Genomic DNA, 15,211 nt, shown 5'->3' with positions numbered 1-15,211 from the left:
GTAGGTGTTATGCTATGCGTGTAGAGACAAAGCATATTCCTGATTATTATTAGAATGCTCACTCCTTTTTCATTTTCTGTAGGTTCCTGACTACTGTGATTCCACAGTCGGTTATGCACAGTGAGAAGAAAATTTGTCCTTTGCCAGTTTTGAGTTTGCTATCGTTCCATTCATTTAATGCTCTCTTGCTGCTGCACAAGCAATGATACTCCATATCTATCATGTCTAGATCTTTCATTATCCTACAGATTTGTATTGTGGCCCTTATTATTCTCTTTTCTAGGGTTAACGATTCCATTCTTTTAAATTTCTCTGATATATGAAAGATTTTCTGAGTCTTTACTCTGTCCCATCACTCATCTACAAACTCTTTTAGTTTTGCCTTATCCTTTCAAGAGATCACATGCCTGGTACCCCATGCTGTATTCTGGATAAGTCCTCAGCATTGCTTTAAAGATAGACACTGTAAAAGAATCTATATTCTTCTCTGTCCTGCTCTTCATGTCAGCTCCTTCTAAGATGTTTTTAGGGTGTGCAAGTTTTTCTGCAATGATAGATGGGAATTTCCTAAGTCAGTGCAAGAGTGGGGCACTCACTGCTAAAGAACATTTTGCTCCCTGGCAGACAGGTTTGTTAGAGGAGGATAACAGGACTTTTGTCTGCTTGTATACATACCTACAGGAGGTACAGTGAGAATTCCTCCCAGAAGAGAAATGCCTCATGGTATTTGAAGTGTTTACAAGCAGTTCACATGTTCCTGCTTCTGTGCCAAAAAAAAAGAAAGTATTTTACAAACCCAGATTTGAATGATGAGGTCTTGGTATGAAAAGCAAAAGTCAGGAGAATAAAAGAAAAATTCTGGACTACTTGAAAGTATTTCATGGACTTGCAATTTTTTAGGTGAAGGCCTCTCCTAAGTTACTTCTCTCTGCAGATAAGATTCCCCAGAAAATATCCTTTTCATGGAAAGGTTTTTTCCTGATTACTCATCAGCTACTTTTCAAAGTGAACTTAGTGCTACTGAAAGATGCCAATTCAACAAATGATAGGATTGAAGGTCCTTCCGAGAGGCACAAGGACGTACATACACCCACAAGCTGTTCCAGCTCTGGTGCAACAGCAACGTGGCTTAGTCCAAAGGGAGCTTTCTCAGCTGAAGAGTTCATCTTCTGTCTGGGTGGTATTTATATGGCCCTAATTACTGTGTTATCTAAATTATTCATAATCTAGAACTGTAGCATTGTAGAAAAATGGGGCATTTTGCAGGCACACGTGAAATTACATGCCACACTCTGAAGCCACATGGCAACAGCCCTTTCCTCAGCCATGGTTGCTACCGTGGCACCTTACATGTGGGAATGTGCATTTTTGTTGTGGAAGACATGCAGTGGTTGTTGAGCATATGCATGGCAAGTATTTGCCCATGCTCCTCTTTTTCCTGCCCAGCTGCAGAGCTTTATCCAGGCTGCTATTTGGATTACAGCATACTGGATATCCATCTGGCTTGTCTGCTGCACTTGCCAAGTAATGCACATGAGTTTGGACTTTGCTGTATTTTCAGTATGCAAATGCGCTTTCTCAAAATAGGGAAAAACCATGATCTCATTCCATAAAACCCATCAGGTTTTTAAGCATTAAACTGAAATTTAAGGCTACACTGACTCACTCACTGACAGAGACTCCTTATTCTTCAGTCCATTTGAGGCATTTTCTGCTTCCCTTGAAACCTTCTAAAAATTTGTTTCCTTTTCCATTTGGTTGCACAATAAGACCAGAATTACTTATCCTACTAACAGCAAAAACCCTGCTTCCAGAGAAACAGATTGGCAGTCCCTGAACTTCATTTCAGTGCCTTGTCGTTCCTCCCTCCAGAGCAGAACAGGTGACAAAGGTTCAAACAGCTACTCAAGAGATGTCCCTGCACCACCCTAAGCCCTCCTGATGGAGCACCCCAGGCAACTTAGCCAGGGCCTCTCCATGCTGCCCGGGACTGCTGCAAATTGCAGCCTTTGCTCGGCACTGTTCATAGGGCAGAGCAGCCAGAAACAGCAAGCCAAGCTCCTGAGCACTGAGCAAGATACAGGAGACATCAAGAAGGCGAAAGGATGACAACAGGCTTATCCAGTCAAATCCAGATATGCTAGTCTGAACTGTGTCCTGGCAGAGCAATTGCAGCTCCAACATTTCAGGCAGCTGAGCACATCAGGCAATAAGAAGAGACAGAGTCTGGCCAGGGCTTAGGTTCAAATGACTCTCGGTGACTGAGAATGAAAGTGCTGGTGAATTGTCATGCAGTGGGCTCATTCAAGCCACAGATAACAGCACTGTGTTACAAACACAGTTGGGTTACTGTTGTCCAGGGGGGCTCTGGTGGGATCCATTGAGGCTCTGCCAGCCATGAGATAAGTGCCAGCTCTCTGAGCTCTCTGAGCAGCTCCTCACCTCCAGGTCACAGCGGGGATCGCAGAAGGTGATGTGCTTTCACCCTGCAGCTGCCACAGTTCATAGGGCTAATAATGGTGGTGTACTTGCACTTACATGACTGACCATGGCCCACAAGTCTTTGCACAAGACACAAGACACAGGCACACTTTGTTTTCCCTGCCTTACTTCATGCCACCTTTTGCCCCCTTACTGTGGTGACACTGGCAGAGGGATGGAGCAAACAACTGAGCGGCCAAGAATGTCTTAGAGGACTTGTTCATTGCACATGAGTTATAACACTCAATCCAGCTCAAGCCAAATGCACAGAAGAGAGGAACAAAACATGAGAGAGATGCTTCCTGTTAGCTATAGCAGTTAGACTGCACAGGTTTATCCTCAGGCATCTCTTTTTAATGGTGTTCTGTAAGTCTCTGACTGCTATGCTGTGAACACCTCTCAAGAAATACTGCCGGATGTCACATTCACATCTTCTTTCACTGCCCACTCTTACATCACCTGTTGTTGGCAGACTCCATCAACGAGGACGGGTTTCTGGCAATTATATCTGCCAGCCTTCTTCTTTATATAGCTGTGTTGCTCTGCATGTGATATCAGCTGTTATGGTTTATGAACTGTCTTCTTCAGAGCTGTCAATTGATATATTTGCCTGTAGTTTCCAGTTTTAATACAGTTCGACTGCAGGTGCAATTCTGTCTTTTGCACATACACTGCACTAAAGGAGAAAGCCTCTTTGTGCAACAGCAGCCAGAATACCTCTAAAATTTTCAGAAAGATGTAAGAGGTGGATTCTGCAAACCTATCAGTCAGCTTCCAAAATCCCCAGTGAGGCCTTGGAGGCTGGAGATGGTTGGTTGGGGATTAGGTGGAAGCTGTTATCACAGGCTGGCTAGGTTATGCATTTCCTTCAATTCAATCTTACTGTGCACGGAACAGCAATGTACCTAACAGCTGCATGTTCTTTGCTTCCCTTTTGAGCCCTGCTCTAGCCAAGAAAAGCCTTTATCAGAGAACACATTTGGGTATCTATCTTTATTCATTAATGATAACTGAGATGAAATACAATTTCTTCTTCATCTCCCTTGCTTCTGCCATATATCCCCATGGAATAAAATCTCCTGGAACTTTGCAGCACAAGTCAATTGCTAAAGGGAATTTTAAAAAAGCAGTGGCTAGGTTTGTCAGCAGTAATCAGCTTCTGTTTGGGTTTTTTTTTTTTCCCCTTTGATGTTTTCAGCCTGCAATTGCAGAAAGCCTTACTAGCCCAGTTTGAGGGAAAGAGATCAAATACTTGTTGCAATTTTGTGCTCTTTTCTTGAGCCTCTGCCTGCTTGTCTTTCACTTTTTTATTTTAACGACCAGAGGATCTCAGCCAGTCATCAGTATGGGAGGGAACCTGTGGGAATCCACATTCCCTGCAAGCCTTGCATAACGCAGACTTTCCCTCGGATTCAGGCCAGGATTACTTCCTGCCAGCCACTTCTCCTCTAGCAATGAGACCATGTGAGGAAAAAAGGAACCTTTATCCCTTATTAGGGAAACACCTCATTCTTCCTCTTCCTCCTCAAACCCAAGATACATTAAAACTGTCCTTACGTAAACATAAAACAACAGTACTGTAATGAAACTGCCACTGTCTTTTTATGACATCCCAATATTCTGGTTTGACAGGTTTGTAAAACATGCATGCTCCTTACCAGTCTCCCTAAAGCATAACACCTTCCTTCTGCCACCAGTTAATGACATTGCTTAAGTAATGCATGTTATGACACTGAAGGTCACGGGTTTAAACCCTGCAGATCAATCAAAGCAGATGTCATCGCAACCTAGTGACTTCTTTTCTTACTCATTTTTTTGCCCCTAGAATTGCTGCTGATGAGCAGTGCACATCCCACTGGCATGGATGCCTCAGCAGGTAGGACCTGCCATGCTATTTTAGTGGAAGGTGTCCCTGCCCATGGCTGGGGGGTTGGAACTAGATGATCTTAAGGTCTTTTCCAACCCTAACTATTCTATGATTCTATTCATCCTTCAGTATTGGAAAAACAACCACTTAAGTAATTCTCCTACTGCCAGAAATCCACACTGCAGATGAACCATCAAAATACAAGTTGAATTTACTGTATGGTCAAGATGAACACTTAGAAACCAAATACTTACCTAGAACTGCAAAAACAAATGTCCAGAACTCACAGAAGTTAGTTACAGCAGAGTTGTGCATTGTTTCATCAAAATTATATTTCAAGCACAGGGTTAATGACCAGGGTACTATTGAAAAGATTTAGTTATCTTTCAGACCATAAATTCTGAGGACGCACAGGCAAAAAGACAAAAGCTAATCATATGGAGTGAAATACCAGTCCTCTTGCTTGTAACTGGTTGCTCTGCTTGTGAACAATCATGAATCAGAATTTATGCTCACTAGCAATGTGAAATAATAGGATGATGCACAGCTTTAGGTCAGCTGGAAGCTCAATTTTCCCAGAAGATTAGCACCATAAGCTTGTGAACATTATTAATTGGTAGCTCTCCTACCCAGGAAAACATACAGCTGAGTTTATGGGGTTTAATTTCACTAAAAGGGGTAGAATTACAGCCTAGATGTCCCAATGTCCCAAAGGAAGTGAGGCTTTTGGCAGTGCCAGGCTGCAGTGAGTGCCACACGATGGTGGCTACAGGTCCTCCACATGAGCAGATGCCCTGGTGTCAGGTGCCTCCTACATTTCCCCCTTTGCTCATTTACTTCTGCTCACCCCCTGCCATTCTGTCTTGGCCCAAACAGATGCCAGAGGAATAATCAGCCTCTGTAGTTTACACCATTTGCCTTTACCACAGGACAATTCAGTTTTTCCAAGTAAAAGGCAGGGCAGTACCCTTACTCATGCTTCTTGAGGTAAAGACAAAAGCCAGGAAACACAGTGGAGGAAAAACATAAAATGAAAAGAAAGATGACCAGTAATATACCCATCATGTAGCACCTCTGAAAGGAGGAAAGGATCTGCTGTATAAAAACGTTTGACTGTAACTTGTGAGGATGTTGACACAGAAAACCAGAGTGGATGGTTACTCCTTTTCTAGAGAACAGCCTAACTCATTCTTACACTCTGACTCTCCTGGAAAAATCAGGAGGATTGCTGAGCAGCTTGGGAAATGCATTTTTCCTGTGCAGAAGTAAGACAGCTGAACTTTGTCTCTCCTTGTGGTTTTTGAACTTAGTTCCTAGTTGTGGCTGGGGTTAGCACAGGTGAGCCCTGGAGGCAGGATAATAGGAGCCACTAAACCAAGTCCAACTGCTGAACACGTTTGTGCCATGACCCAGATTTCATCAATGCATGGAAAGTCCCCAGTTGAACTAGGAAAGTATTCTTCAGATTCATTAGGAAATTAGAGGCAATCAGTGTCTGGAACTCAGCGCTGGAAGTGCACTCACACCTTGTTAGCTCCACGGGCTGCGAAGCAAAGTGCAGTGGAGTATATTAGAAGTTAACTTGATGGGTGTATTATTACTTTAACATGGCAAACCACAATAGGAAATTTTGACTATGACTTTGACCAAGATTCCTGTTATAGAACTCATGTTCTCATGACTGGACCTAGTTCACGCAGTAAGGACACATTCCTTTTTTATGTCTTCTCACATGTGGCAAGGTAGCAAGATTTTGAGAATTGTAGCTGCTTTTATTTTTTCACAGTTAAATGTTATGACCGTAAGTGCTGAGCCACAGGATAAAAGTAGCATAGGAGAAAGTGGCAAAACAAACCACAGTAACAGGAAAATGGCAGTGGCAAGTTGACTGAAAGCTCATCTGATCTGAGGGGTGTATGCCCAAGCAATACCTTTGGCTGTTCCTTTTGGTTGTCGTAATCCTGGGCGTGCACATCAGTAACAGAAAAACATTGAAGCCATCATAGTAGAAAAGATTCAGAACTGTAAAAGTTTATAGAGGTAGACAGAGAAAAGCTGCTGTAGAGGCAAAATGAGGAAGAGGAGCCAATGTGCCTGACTGGGCCTGGAGCTGCCAAACACGAGCAGCTGATTTCCCCAAAAAGCCTGCAGAGCCTGGTCAAAGTACAGCAGGAGAGACAGACAGACAACCTTGTATGGCTTGCCTGCACCTGCGTGGACTCTTTTTAACCATTGAAAGGCTGATAGTTCTATGTGTTTTTTTTATGGCAATGTGTTTTATGACACTGCTGTGCTTTGACCTGCTGCTGATGGCAAAGCTTCAAGTCTGCAGGTCTGTATAGTGAAGCAAACTGGCCAAAGGTCAGGGCTGGTGCCATGGGAGCAGTGCCAGCTGTTTGTGGTATAAGCATTACCCATTATCCCATCCTGATGTAAAAACTGTTCAGATTTTGCAAATGTGAATCTTCCCTACCTTTCTGAGGCGTGTTTCTTTTTTTTTGTGAGATGAGACCAGAGGAGTTCGACAACCACTGAGCTCTCCAAGAGCCAGAGACTCAGCCACATCCCTGTGAGAACAGTTTTCTACCTGTTGTTATTTAATGCGTTGTCAACAGTATGTTCCACACTGTGAAGGCAAAAAAGAAGCAGGAAGATATATTAAGCCTGTCTCTTACGGTGACTGTGTTTACAAGAACAAATAGTATTTCATGCTGCCTAGAGTTAGATGCCTAGGGTGCGTTTTATGTTTTCTAGCTTTATATGTCTGTCAAGTCAGTCATTTGTATCAGAGCTAGGCAACTTCGGCTGCTTGCATAGTCAATTGAGGAGAACAGGAACTTCCAGAGGGCAAATCACTCTGTCTTATTTTAAACAGCCATAGCAGGCAAAAAGAGGACCCAACATCTACAAGTTTTTCAGGGCACGTCTTTAGGAGTCCAGTTCATGAAACACAAGACTATATGCAATATAGCATGCAGGTTGTGGGGATGACTGAGAGACCCATGTCAAAAGCACAGTCCTGATGTGGGCAAAGATGCAAATATACGCACACAATCTCATCTTTGCAGAAAACAAGGCTTTAGATAAACATCAAGTACAAGTTGTACCAGGTAGGATATTCTTGCTTGGTTCTTACATACCACTGACAAGTGTTGGTGATCTGCTTGCTTAGCACTTCATTGGGGAAATATTTATCACTTATTCATTAAGGAGAAGGTAAGAATGGTCTTTGAGAAAGATTTCTAATTTCACATTCAATAAACTCCTTTTCTATGGACAACCTAATTTAGCATCCATGAACCTTTTGTTCCATATTTTAGCCGGCATTATTGCTGCTATGAAATACTGTGCTACTCATGCTTTCCTTACAGAAGGTGTAGCCAGAACAGGAGAACAGGAAGTGCAATACACAGATTCATTCCTGATTTATTTTGATTTATTTTCTTTCATAACTAAATAATTTTCACAGTTCTCCAGATGTACTAGATGTTGTATAACTGCAAAATCACTGTCTTTGCTTATCGTACAGCTGCACAGAGTGCAATACAACCAACAGGACAGAAGGCAGAGCAACATCAAACATGGTGGTGGAAAGGTGAATAATTGCATCTCTGAAAGAGATTTTTCACACATTCAGTTTTTTAATACATTCTTTTTTTTTCCCACATATTCAGTTTTTCCAAGTTGTTTTGTATCCCCTACAAGCTCACCTTAATGGCTTGTTGCTCTGTGACTCTTTTTCTTCTTACTATGCATGACTTAACTTGACTTATCAGGTTCAAGTTGATGAAATTCTCAGTACTGGGGGGAAAAGTAATTAGCATGAGCCTCAAGTCAATAAAAGCGCTTCTAGAAATGTCCCCTCTCTCACTGTCTCCCTGGTTAATGCCAGGCTGATTTTCAGTAGTTCTGCAATCTATTGCTTTACTTAGCCTAAAATTCTCCTGTGACAATGCGGGGAGATACTTTGTAGTAGTGTGCACTGTCTGTGTCAGCAAATGATGCTCCTGCACAGGCAAGAACGGAGCATGAATCAAATGCAAGGAGGCTCAGAACAGTTTTTTGGATTTAACATTTGAAAATGGTGATTAATCTCCATGAAACTGAAAGGGAGACTTGAAGCGTGTTGATTTGAATCTGCGTGTTAATGGCTCATGCTGAAAATTGCCAGGTGGACATTTACATGGTGCAGTGTCTCCAACCTGAGAGTGCAGAATCGCTTAGTGTCACATGCTCCATGCCAGAACAGCTGGGAACCTCTTGGGAAGTCTTTTGTTCTAACATTATTTAAGATATGAGTTCAATAATGCTCTTAATGAGAATACCTAAAATGTACAAAGGGTCAATCACCCTGTAAAGGAACAGGAAATAGATGCAAAATACATAGGGAGGGGCTAGTGTTAGAGAGTCCAAGGAAATGTGTTGCCTTAAGTTACTGCTGATGTCTTTTTGATGACTAATGCATTATTGTTCATAGAACAACGCAAGTTATACACTTGCCCACACTGCTTAATGAGGTATTGAAGCAAACACTTCTGTATCTTAAAGAAAACTGTTATTTTTCTCCTGAACCTTATGCATAAGAACCAAACTCAAGAGAAAACTCACCTCTGAACTCTTGTAATGTCTGAGAAAACAGTAAGATACTAAATGGTGTTTCTTAGAGAAGGAAGTCTTGCATTTCAGCAGCGAATGCACTTTGTCACTGCAGAAAAGTAGAGCTTGCACTCTGCAACTTTGAATTTGCAACTCTGCTTTTGCACTCAAAATTTCTTGAAGGCATTTCCAATCAAATTCAGACAGGTACAAAGACAAGAATAGCAGTTCCAGTGCAAAGAAATTCAAGTGTAGCATAGGGATGGGGTGGGGTGTGGAATAAAAACACTTTAAAGTATCTAAACAATAAAAGGAAAGAGGCTCAGTGTATGAGAAAGTGGAGGTAGCACCCACAATGAGGAAATACGTGATAAAACACCCAGGAGGACAAAGATCCCAAGAAAGCAGTTTGCTTGAAGCTGACAGAAGACAAGAAGTGAAGCATCTAGAAATGTAGCTGGTGAGGAAAAATGTTTAGGTCTGTTGTGGAGGTAAAAAGTAGCAGAATGTTTTAAATTTGAGTATTGGACAACTGTAGCAAATGTCGGTGTGACAACCAGAAATATGAGACTGGACAGTAGGCAAAAGGTCAGAAGTGAAGCAAAAGATTTGTGAGTCACCATTCAGGCAGCACCTGTAAATACTGGAGGACATGAAGTCATGAAGAACTGTACACATAGCAGCCCCTAATAAATCTTCATGCTCCTTTACATTTCAGTTGGATTTATTCCAGTTCAGAACCAGGGATTCTTAAAGGTCCTGGTTGTCTTCTATCTCCCTTTATCATCCTCTTCTTAAATTCCCTTCTTTCACTTTTATACTATAGCTGTGACAGCACAGCCAGCTCTTATACTCCAGAAAGTGCCTTAAACTGCCTTATGTTTACACACAGAAATATCAGGTGTAACATCTGAAGCACCTTCTCCTCTCAGAAAGTAAGATATTGAGGTCAAAGCTCTAGCATTCCAATGATGCTGCGTGGACACAGCAAGTATCTAGGACTGGTGTTATAGGCAGGAACATCTTCCAGTCATGCTTCACTGCCATGAAAGAAGGACAGTTAAGTAGCAGCCACCTTTCTGCTTCTCACATGCAGGAAATTCACAGAAGAGCACAGTTTCACAGCAACTGAATCCATGTTTTGCAGCAATGCTCAGACTAACTTCCTGTGGTTTGTCACAACTTTGAAAGTCAAACTGGAAAATTCCTTGCAAAGTCATCAGGATTAATGAATTTTTTAAAAATTAGTTACATATAGAAGACACACTTAATTTTGTGTGGCTTTGGTGCAAACTGCTCTTCTGCTTGTTATTTCTCTCCATTTATGTAGACAGCAAAAGAGGCATCATTTTCTCTGCACTTGGTAAAGCCAAGTATGTTGGTGCTGCAGGCAGACTTCAGACTACCAGATCTTTGAAACCTAAGTGAATGTCATCCCACATTAGTTTACAGAGACACCCATTAGACAGTCCCTTATTGAAAAGAGGAAAAGAAAGCTCTCCCAGTCCCTCTCTTTCTTGGAATAGCTTTCATATGCATACACAATCTGAAAGAAAACAAATTCTGCATGAGCAAGTTTATGGAAGAAGGTCATGACATTTCCACCGAAAGGACATGATCTTGTTCCTGTTGAGGTTACTAGTTAAATTCCCACCAGTTTCACTCGGAGTTAAAGAGAAATGTGAACAAAATCCAGAACGAGTCCCTAGGCTGCCTAATAAATTTTACACAGTTGTTGCTGGTTTTAGGAATGTTAGTTTTTAGACAAATGATAGAGATACGGAAAGTGAAGGAGCTAGAGGAGAAACAGAGAGAATTGTTTTGTCTGGACCAAAGGAATGCTATTACAACATGTTCTTTAAATAATAAAATGACATCGTGAGTTGAAATTATATGAAAATGTTTTTCTTTCTCAATGTCACTTTGAAACAACCATTTTTATTGCTTCTTTCTTCCCATGAAATGGATCATTTTCATCAGAATTCAAATACTCTTGTGTAAAAGTGCTGCACTCCTATACTGCATTTTAAGCAAGCACACTTTTCCACAGAACTGACAAGCTTTGCTTGTTTACTATTTGGAATTTCCAAGCATATGTCAGGTACATCATCAAAAGACTGAAAAGGCTGTTCCTGCTCTGCTAAGTATGAAGAGCAAATTTAAAGTCAGTGCTGCAGTCTCCAAGGTGGTCATAAGGGTTTTGTGGTGAGAATGAAGATAATCTCCTCAGGCTTCTGGACCTACCTGGCAGCCTCTGGAAGGCAGTGAAGATGTCAGGGTTCTACAAGATCAGGATTTTGATCCTTGTGTCTGTATAGGTTTATCTGTGAAAGAGCACAGATACAGGACAAAGGTCAGTGAGAAGGACAATTTTACTCACAGGGTAAACACAAGCAGAGCAATGCAGGTGCCCACACCTGAGGGTACCAAGGAGACAACTCAGCTATGACTCATGTCCAAAAGCAGACCCCTCTGGAGCAGCAGTGGAAGGTCAAGTGCATGGCCAAAGGTAACCTCAGACACCTCTGCGTAGGCATTTGAATTGCTCCTGGCGCGTTTTGTCTTCCCCACTTCCTGCCTTCCGATGCTGCTCTAGTAACTGCTCAGCCCTTGGGAGAAGCACTGAAGCGTAAAGACGCAGGCTGCTGGAGCATGAACCCACAGGTTGCTTTTCTGGGGAATCACCCTCTCCTGGAGAAAAACAGCTTCACAGTAACTGTGGGCTGGAGGGGCATTGAACTCCCAGACATGTTCAAGTGCAGGCTGTGGCTGGCTGTTGCTAGAGGAGTAATTAGGACAAAGCCAAGCAAGCAGCAGCTCTTTTTACTCATGCTTTATTCTTTCATCTCTTGACTGTGGCTGTTAATTGAGGTGTTTGCATGGCTGTGGTCACATCAAACCCAACATCAGATTTGCCACTGGCTCTACTATGAAGCTTGTGGTGTCCAAAGGAACCCTAAGTGCTAAATGGAGAAAATTCTAAGAGGACACAATCCTAACAAGAACGAAGACAAAACAAAATCTTATTATTTTTCAGTCTGAATATATATACACATTTTATTATGTATATAGACAACTAATATATATAGACAATTTATTATTTTTAGGTATTTTTAACTCCTGATCTGTTCTACCTGAAACTGAGTTTCTCCAGCTGGATGCTATGAGCTCCTGTGCCTCCCACTCACATCAGCTAGGCCCACCATGGAAATCTGAAAATGGCCTACAACATTTGGAGGTTCTAATACGATTGCTAATACAATTGCTAGCACTACAATGAGACTTGCCACAGACTTGTCTAGCTTGACTATTAAATTATATTACATGCAGGCTACAAAGGAAGAAAGCCAGAGGGGAAAATGAAACTGTACATCAGCTTCTATGGTATTAGAATGAATAGAGTCATGAAATCATAGAATGGCCAGGGTTGAAAAGAACCTTAAGATCATCTTGTACCAGATCCCCTGCCATGGGCAGGGACACCTCACACTAAACCATGTCACCCAAGGCTCTGTCCAAACTGTCCTTGAACACTGCCAGGGATGGAGCATTTACCGCTTCTTTGGGCAACCCATTCCAGCTCCTCACCGCCCTCATAGTAAAGAACTTCTTCCTTATATCTAATCTAAACTTCCCCTGTTTAAGTTTTAACCCGTTACCCCTTGTCCTATCATTACAGTCCCTGATGAAGAGTCCCTCTCCAGCATCCTTGCATCATCCTGCATCCAACACCCTTTCAGATACTGGAAGGCTGCTATGAGGTCCCCACGCAGCCTTCTCTTCTCCAGGCTGAACAGCCCCAACTTTCTCAGCCTGTCTTCATACGGGAGGCGCTCCAGTCCCCTGATCACCCTCATGCCCCTTCTCTGGACTTGCTCCAACAGCTCCCTGTCCTTCTTATGCTGAGGATACTGAAACAGTACACAATACTCCAGGTGAGGTCTCACAAGAGCAGAGTAGAGGGGCAGGATCACCTCCTTCGACCTGCTGGTCACGCTCCTTTTGATGCAGCCCAGGATACGGTTGGCTTTCTGGGCTGTGAGCACACACTGCCGGCTCATGTTCAGTTGCAACCCAGGAAATGAGGCAATCACATGGGAAAATCCAACATCATCTTGTTAAGAATTTGTTTTCAATCCAGTTCCTAGAGTGATTTAGGACCCAGACAAATAGAGGCTCTTCAGCTGTTAACCACTCATTGGGTCTCACGCTGTGATGATTTCACTAGCTGTTAAAATTTGGTTTAACTCAGCCCCAGGGAGAAAAACTGACAGCATAATCAGCTTCAGGAAGTTAGTTATTTGGATGTAAACATGAAGCATGAAGTAGCATGAAAACACAATGAGTCCATTTTAAACTGATAAATAAAAATGCTTACAGCTTGAATCTCTTCATCAATGTGCTTTTGCTATTAATTTTCAGTGCAGTATGGTATAAATAACCTATGAGGCTGTCAACTAGTAAACAGGTTTTGTTTTGGTAGCCTGATTACTTCCTGTGTCTGTGACTACCTCCTTCTGATCAATGGTTGGAACTCTTGAGGAAGTTTGGGATGGGTTAGATGTTTGTGGATCCCAAACACATGGGATGACTTCAGTTTGCTGATTAAGAGAGTTATCACTGAGGGTGATATTCCAGCCTGAGGTGCTTCCTCATGCATGGCACTTAACTGTATGTGTAATGTTAAGAGACTTGCCATAGCTTATAAGCACAAAATGACCAAATCAGGAAGCTGTGTCACACCCCCATTTTGCATAATTTGCTCCTAGAGTTTCTGTGGTTTGTGACACCACCACAGATGAAGGTATTAAAATGCAAACTTCCTTTAATTATGCAGAACAAAACCAGCACTGCTTTGCTTCCAGAAGGATTTAACATCAGATAATTGTGGGGAATTCAAAAGGTCAGGGGGTTCATGCTAGCTGTGTTTATAGTGAGATAGGTATTTGGGCCTTCCACACATTTCTGCTTTCCATTCATCTCCCTATCTTTCATCGCCCTCCCTCGTGGGTCCTCTTAGCAATCACATACCACTTGGGTGATACTTAAAGCACTAAAAAGATTTTCATGGATCTGTTACAACAATGAAAATGGATTCAGGATACATGATCTAATGTCAAACCAGTGACTGTTGGCAAGGGCTTCTCTTTACTCATACACCTTTTAATTAATTTATTATCTTTTTATACTTTAAATCAAAGTCTTTCTGCTGACTGGCATGCATTTCCAAGTTGGCTGCTAGAGACACTTGGTTCAGGCAACTGTGCCTTATCCATTTTTCCCCTACATTAGCTGGTGGTGAAAATCCTACCCATACCAAATATTTAGAAGATGTCATTATCTGCCTATCTTTTTATTTGTGTTGAGTATCCTTTGTTTGGGACTCAGAAGAGCTGTATGATTCAGGAACAGGAAGAGCAGAGACAGACAGACTGGGACTGTACAGGGAACTGAGGAAACTCTAAAGAAGAACAACGTGTCCTGTGTTGTGTCCTGGTTTGGCTTCAGCGTAGTAAGCATTCTCTGAGGCTTGGACAGGAACTGCATGTATGTCAGCCAAGAGAGTTAGGAATATCTGGGCAACACCTGTGGACTGATTTGCTTTCTTAATATGCTGATTTCCAGCCACCCAGCTCTACAAAACCTGCAGACACTGTTACAGCAATTACAGTCACAAAGGGACTTTTTGGTCTTGTAGGATTGCTTTCAATCTGCTTTCAATTAGAAGAAAATTTGTAATTCTATTAGATATTTATTGGTATTTTGAAAGTAATATATTTACTGAATATTTAGATATGGTTTACATTTCCACAAACCTAACTTTGTGTTGCTCCACTGGCATAAAAAGGTCTTCAGATGATCCTAAAGTATATTATCCAGCACAAATCTATCGTCTGCAGAGCTGTATGAGAGGGGGTCGTCTGACTCTGAAAACTTGCTATTAAAACTGAGAGGGTTTTCTTGACAAATTTAAAAAGTGCATTGCAAGAAACTTCCTGAACTTCTGAGGAAAGTTTTAAAAACAGTAGTGATGGCTACTTCACTAGTAACTAGGTAATTGCTGGAGAGCTACTTTCAAGGGGACAGAGCACACACTGTACAGGGTCAAGCTGGTAATGGCCTCCAGCTATTAGTTAATGAAGCAATCCATCAGGACCTGGCACTTGGTGTTTGAGTGATGTTTATTATGGTAATAGCCATTGACTTCAACGTGAATAACTGTGACAATGGCATTGTGGAATTCCAGCCTTATTTCCATATCAAATC

The sequence above is a fragment of the Lathamus discolor genome, chromosome 5 (assembly GCF_037157495.1).
Source record: "Lathamus discolor isolate bLatDis1 chromosome 5, bLatDis1.hap1, whole genome shotgun sequence".
In the NCBI taxonomy this organism is placed as follows: Eukaryota; Metazoa; Chordata; class Aves; order Psittaciformes; family Psittacidae; genus Lathamus; species Lathamus discolor.
This window is presented reverse-complemented; position numbering follows the sequence as displayed.